This window comes from Cynara cardunculus (genome assembly GCF_001531365.2).
Source record: "Cynara cardunculus var. scolymus isolate 2C chromosome LG 8, CcrdV1, whole genome shotgun sequence".
NCBI classification, from domain to species: Eukaryota; Viridiplantae; Streptophyta; class Magnoliopsida; order Asterales; family Asteraceae; genus Cynara; species Cynara cardunculus.
In genome coordinates, this window is record NC_037535.1 from 5,829,817 (window position 1) to 5,837,636 (window position 7,820).

Here is a 7,820-nt window from a genome sequence, read left to right on the forward strand (position 1 = left end):
TAAATAGCGTAAAATAAATGACGGAATGTAAATAACGTAATGTAAATGACGGGAATGTAAAGACGAGAAAATAAATAGCGGAAAATAAATGACAAGAAATTAAATAAATAACAAGATGAAGATGAACTTTGAAGAACTTGAAGAAGGATGAAAAGAAAAGAAAGAAAAGTTGGGAGGAAGTGGGAGGAGATTAGAGAGAATCCAATGGATTTATCAATTCAAGTGTGTGTTACAAAGAAGCCTAAGCCTCCTATTTATACCCAAAAAATGGGTACAAAAAGACAAAAAGCCAAAGCTTAGAGGTTAAGACAACTTCAAACTAGTTACATAATAATTAAAGTTCAACTAATAAGTACAATACCTAGTTAAAGCTTAACTAAGAAGTACAAAGGCTAACTAAAGTGAAGAAATCAGATTTCTTCCAAAAATACAGCCCAATTACAGCTGTTTTCCATCTTCAAAAASTCAGCACATTGTCTATTATGCCCTCCCAAAAAGTAGTGCAAGACCCAGGTCAATGCTGTACCAATGCTGCAGCACCTGCTGTTATCACAAAAACTCCAAATTAGCTTCAAATATGCATACCAACATGTTAACCACAACATTTAGCTTCATAATAACAAAGGTATAAAGAAATAAATAAAAATGACTCAATTTGGGACTGAAAAGAAATTAATGTAACTAAAAAGTCCTAAAAAGAGCGTGTTATGCGTTAAATTCTCAACACATATCAGTTAGCATATCATGGCAACATTTGTAGAAAAAAGCAAGAAAAAAGCAAGAAAAAAGCAAGATGTTTCATCACAGTCACCATCAAGCAAACAAAAAGATATTGAGTCATATACTTAAAGGTAAATTTCTAGATACTGACAGGGTACTTCGGCCATTTGACATTGTGCACGATATAAACGACCAATACAAAATTACTATTAGGTACCCCAAAGTTTGGCATGCGAAATGTAATGCACTAAACATGTAAGCGGAACCCTGAGGAGTCATTCACCCGACTCCTTACATTTTTCTATAATATGGAACTCCATGATCCAGGTACCATCACCAAAATAAATGTTAAATCCAGTTTCAATCAGATAAGAATGAAATAAACAATAAAAACAACAATAAAGATCAAATCATCATGTATATTGATTAGTTTCTCTCTCTAACTTCTCTCTCTAATATATGACAATGAAGGAACCTTATACAAACTAAGTTATTACAAAGTAGTTATACAATTGACTAAACTAGAAGTTGAACTAACAATTAAACACAATGTTGACTTTTGTTGACATTAAATTTTGACCTTCCCATCTTCAACAATTGTCACCATAAACGGTGATATCGGATACAATAATATTTGACCTAACAATCTCCCCCTTTGTGTTCAAGATCATAATTCAGCAAATATAAACACTCTAACTATCTCCTCTTTTGAAGACGATCAAACTTTGTCAACAAAAACACATCTTCAGCTTTGAACCTTCAACAATCAACAAATCTTCAAGTAACCTTCTTGAATCAACAATTAAGCTTTAGACATTTAGACTTTAAGCTCTAACACTACGTGTACTAAGCTCTTTACCATTATATCATGAAAGAATCCAATTTTGTCAACAACTTTCTTCAAACAACCCTGATTCAATCATCCAAAGAATCTTTCACATATAAGTCAACAATGAATCTTGACAATTCAACACCAATCTATTCATCACATCTACAATCTTTGAATCCCAAGGCTTTTCAACCTTAGACTCAATACATTTAGAAACAATCATTTTTTTTCATGCATTATTTAACAATATACCAGTTAATCATCCACTTGAATTCTTTAACTGCCTTTACACATATGAATATGAATATTTGTAAGCTTCCCCTTGACATCAGCACTTGCTTCACATGTCTTTGAATTCAATATTGTTTCTCCTCCATAACATCTTCTCTTCATGTTTTTTTTACCGTTCATGTCTTTGCATAATGCTTGTCTTCATGTCTTTGATATCATTTCCTCCCCTTATGATGATTAGGAGAATCCTGAGCATCATGAACAATCAAAGACTGAAATTTCTTCCTCTATGAACAACAACACTAAATAAATTTCGCCCTGTCAAATGAATCAAGTTTCCTCAAATATCTTCAGATAATTTCCCCCTGTATATGAATAATATTTTCTCCGTCAGAAAAAATTTCTCTCCCCCTTAAAAATAGACCTCTTCCAAATAAATTTCTCTCCCCCTCAGAAAATGGGTAACCATCTAACATAGAAACACATTTAGTAACTGTTTTCACATTTATCAAAACAAATTCAATTGAATTGTCTATTTTCAGAGTTGGCAATTATGAATCTTTGATAGGGCTTCTAGTTTTCATTGAAGTAATATATAATTCACTTCTCAAACTGTTCCGACATAATTACAAAAAGTGAAATTTGAATCACAAAGACTCGTGAATGTGTAAAAAATCATTATCATAATGATATGACTCGAAAGAGACACAATATGCACTGAAATGAAGTTCAAAGGTGGGGCTGATTTCCTTCTTTTTCAATACCCAAGTTTTCCAAATGAAAACTAGATAGATTATATCTTGTGTCCTCGTGAAAAATTTAAACATCACTTTGTTGAGAAAGAGATGAGTAGCTAATGAGGTTAAAACAAGAGTTGGCATGGGCTCACTACCTTTTTCAATGAAGGTCAGAAAAGAATTCAGAACCAATCAGTAGATGTGGTTGCCCGACTTATAAATAGTTGGATCAGAGTTCTATTATTCTTTCAGCTCTGTTCTCACACCCTCTGATTTTTAATAATTCTCCCTTCTAACCAAGCTTTCATTTACATTATTTCGCTCCACACAATGAGATTTCTCAACCGTATGAGTTATCTTCCCTACTCTTTTATTTAAGAACTTTCTCCTCTCAATCACTCAAGAATTACTTCTTGGGTAGGGCTACAAGTTCTGGTAGTCCATAAAAGCACAGTTAATCACACACATTGATCCTATGAAAGACAACCTAAAAATTCAAAAATATTATGCATTGAAGTTCAGTGAAATTTCAAAAATCAATATCTGAAGCACGAGTCCTGAACTAATATGTCCATAAGTCAAACAAATGAGTACGAGTTTTAAACTGAAGTGTTTAGAAGCAAACATGAAAGTATCTATTTAGAATAGTCAAAGAACAAGTTCGAATGCTAAACATAATAACTCATTGCGCACAGTGTTTACAAACAGATATTCAATGATTAGAATGATTAATTATGAAGAACAAATCACAATTATTATTTCAGATAAGAATGGAATCATTGATATGAAATGACGCACAATGAAAACAATTAAGATTTAAAACGAGTGTATTTCCACTGAAAGTTTCAACGAATATATGAGACATGGAAATAACTAAGTCAAAAAAATTTAACACATGACAATTCAAGGATTGATTTGAAATCGGAAAAGAAACAAACACAAGTAAATTTCTTGGATTGAACTACCATGGTACTTTTGAAAATTAAAATTCATGCACTTATTAAATACGATATTCCCCCTCAAAAGTAGCATAACCTTTTGATTGATCAGTCATGTGGTATGAATATTCTGAATAAGAATGCACATGACTTTCCTACAAAACCGATTAGAAAGATTTTGGTACCCAAGATTTATTGGGTCCTCGGAGGTTAGATGCTTTTGCATTGAAGATATTAAACTAAGAGTCAGGGATACCATATGTACCATACCGTTTATTCACATACCTTTCATTTACAAAATTCTTTGTACCACACATTGAACAGCAGATTTTCTTCTGGCTCAAACTGATCAGCTGACTTATAGACCTTACAAAATAAGGCAAATTCAATCTGGGAAACAAATGACTTTGTATTAACTACAGGAGATTGATGTGGCTTGTTTGCAACATAGTCCTCTGTAGTTGATTTACTTTTCCAAACCATTTTCACCATTTTAGAATAATTACCTGAGCTATCAACAAAATCATTGTGAAACTGATTAAAATTATGAGTATGACATTTTGAAAAAATATTTGATTTGGAGTATCTGTTAGAATAAGTGTTTGATTTGACACTTAAATAATAGTTAATCTTACAGACACTACCTGGAGAGAGGATCATTTTAATGAATTGAACCTGAAGCAGTTTTATAAGAGAACACAGAACCAGTATCAGTTTGAAATGCCCAAATTCATACAAAACTGATCATGATCTTCAAGAAGTTATGAACAAGATGAAGAGTAGAGAGAATAGATCACCAAATGTCTTGTAAATTGCTTGAGAGAGAATTACAGCTCTAATCTGAGAATTACAGAATTGTTAATGACTAATTACAAAGCTAAACACTATTTATACTAAGGAAAGCATTAAACTAACTATTACAAAGCATATAAAATGGAGAACTTGAATACAATCAATAACGCACATACTTGAACCCAACATAGTTGAATCATTATACGATGAAAGAACAGTAGTATCGGGACTAGTCTGTTCAGAAGATATAACCTTTTATGAATCCTCTTTGATTATCTATCTAGTTTTGAAAATTATTTGTTCAAGTTCTTTGACTTTGTCAGATAAAACATTTCTTTCTCAACACTCAAATCAAATTTATATTGTAAATCAAATCTGAAACTCTTTCCAGACACAAGATCTGTTTCTATTACATATAATATCTTTGAAAGCTTTAGAATTTCCTTTTAAAAAACTTTCGCTCATTCTCAAAATCAATTTCCAACTTTTGTCTTTTATCAGATATATCTTTAAAGTATCCAACATTCTTTTTCTCAATTAATCTTCTTTCACAGGCAAAACCTTTTCTTTCATCTTCTAACATTTTCAGAAGATCAGAAATTTGCTTTGTAAGCTCCAAACTTTTCTTCTCAAATCTTTTCTTTCATTTTCAAATTTACTTCTTTCTAATACAACAAACTTCTCAAAATCAGAAACTTGTTTGAAAATTTCACAGTCTTCATCTCACAAGATTCGATTTTGCTTTCAAAACCTTTTAAGCTCAAATATGTATTTCTCATTATCTAGAACCTTTTTAACTTCAGATATTTTCTTGGAGCACTCAACACTTTTCTTTTCATAATCAGAATCTTTTATCTCAAAATCTGATTTCTTTTCAAACTAAGAGATCTTTTTCTTAAGCTGAAGATTTTCATTTTCCACAACTTTGTACTTCTCCTGGAAATCATTAAGTTTTGTAGATGTCTCTACCATCCCATATAGTATTGACCTTCAGGAGTATCTATTTTAATTATTATATGTTCTTTAGACATCTTGATATGATCCTGTAAGAAAATAAATACTCCAAATCAATTCTTGAATATGCCAAAAATATGAACACTTGTTACCTGACTAAATAATCGTTAATCAAAATAACTATCAGAAGATTTGAAAACTAAGCTATCGTACACCACTGAATCACATATATAGCACAAAACCCAAAATGAATAATGTCCCCATACTGCAACTTAGCACGAGGGTCCTGTAGTATGTGCGATAAACATACATATCGCATAAAAATAAGAATAATATCTCACAGCCTTATATCGCACAAAACTCTCCAACCTTTATCACACAAAGCTTGCTATGAACAATTACTTATCGCACGAGTCTTGTGCGATAAAACCATGTATCGCAGGCTTCTACATGCGATGAACTTGTATATCGCATGATGCTATAGATGAACAGTAACTTTATCACATATGCCTTGTACGATGAACTCAAATATCGTGCCCTTCTTTGTGCAACCTCAATATATCTCACAATATGATGCAATATACTTCACCAATATCAATTATCGCACACCACTATGCGATATATCTGAAGAACATGCAATGAACTTCAAGAACGTGCGAAAAACTTCAAGAACATGCTATGAACTTCAAGAACATCCAATGGACTTCATCTTCTTCAAAACTCAACCTGTTCGATCCTGAAAATTAAAAACTCATCAAAATACGATCAAACTTTGATTATAGTACTCGATTTTGATGTAGAAACAACATTTTAATGAAGACTCTAAACAAAAATTCAGATTAAATAACAAGAATTTGATCAAAATGATCAAGAACAGTCTTCCGAACTCGTATTCCAAAAATTTTACAAAACCTTCAAATTGGTCAATCTAATCTTCAAATTTGTTGATGAAATTTCACATGATTGATCTACGATGATAGTCTAACAAGTCTATAACAACAAATCAATCAAAAACAAAAAAAACATCAAATTCAGATCAAGAACAATCAACTTTTTCAAGAAACCAAAAACGTCAAAATTTTCTTCAAATCTTCATCAAATCAAATTGAATCTGCTCTGATTGCAATTGTTAATCCAATTTTAATCAGATAATAATAAATTGAACAATATAGATTAGTAAACAAAACTTTTTCACATCAACTGAATTCACTCTGATACCAATTGTTAAACCAAGTTTCAATCAGATAACAATGAACTAAACAATAAGAATAAAAACAAAGATAAAATGATCATGCATATTGATTAGTTTCTCTCTCTACATGTTTCTCTCTCTAAGATATGACAATAGAAGGAATCGTATACAAACTAAGCTATTACGTAGTATTTATATAAATGACTAAACTAAAAGTCAAACTAACAATTAAACACAATGCTGACTTTTGTTGATTATGTTGACTCTAAGTTTTGACCTTCCCATCTTCAACAATTGTCTCCATAAACGGTAATCTCAGATACAATAATATTTGACCTAACAATAAAGAAATATGAAAGAGGACATTTTGAGACGTGTTTTGATGCCCTTGATTGCGTGGTACGTATAACTATGTCATATGTTTACATATTATAAATTATAACCTTTACATACGTAAACAATCTAATTTTTTTTACAAATTTGGTCTTTTCAGGTAAGCTTGCATAGTGTCCTTATAATAGATGCTGCTCATTTGAAGGGATGTTTCTTGGGTAAAATGTTCTTGGTGGTTGCCATAGACGAAAATTACAACGTTGTGCCCATTGTTTTGGGAGTAGGTAGGTTTGAGACTAGGGAGGTGTGGACTTGGTTTTTGTCCATGATCAAGGAATGTATTGGATATTTGGAATACTTGGTGTTTATGTTCGACAGGGCTACTTCTATAAACCAAGAAATTACCATTGTGTTCCCAAGGGCCCATCATGCTCTATGTTGTTGCCATTTGGAGATGAATGTAAAAACCAGGGATATATAGATTAAATTTAATTAAAAAACATACTGGAAGGCATGCAAAGCGTATACGATGCAGGATTTCGATTGGATGATGGAAGGTCTACGACACCGTGTATATATCAGAGCTCAATTGATGGAGGAGTTTGGCTTGGAGAGGTGGTCAAGGGACCATTTTCCTGGTATACACTAAATATCATGACGTCAAATAGTGCAGAGTCGGTGAATGTACTATCCTGTTTTGCATGCAAATTACCAATTGTTGGACTTATGGAGTACTTGGTTTCCAATAACAGTGGTATTCTATTCGTCGGGCTAAAGGAGATTAATGTACTGACAGGAGCTTTAACACACCCTCAGACGTGGCAATCAAGACCAAAAGCAAGTATACAAATAGCCCTAATATCGTCTTTCAAGTAATAAAATGGTATAAGTACCGAATATCGTCCACAAGGATCACAATAAAAGCTTAATAAAAGTAGAACAAAAGAAATGATTTCAGATGACGATTTTTTGAAGACTTTGATTGGAGTGGGTTAACAATGAATTGTAATAACAGATAATAAATCAAGAAAGGGTGTAAGACATTAACTAGTTTCACCATCTATTTTGAGGGTGTTCCTCTTAGACTTTCAACA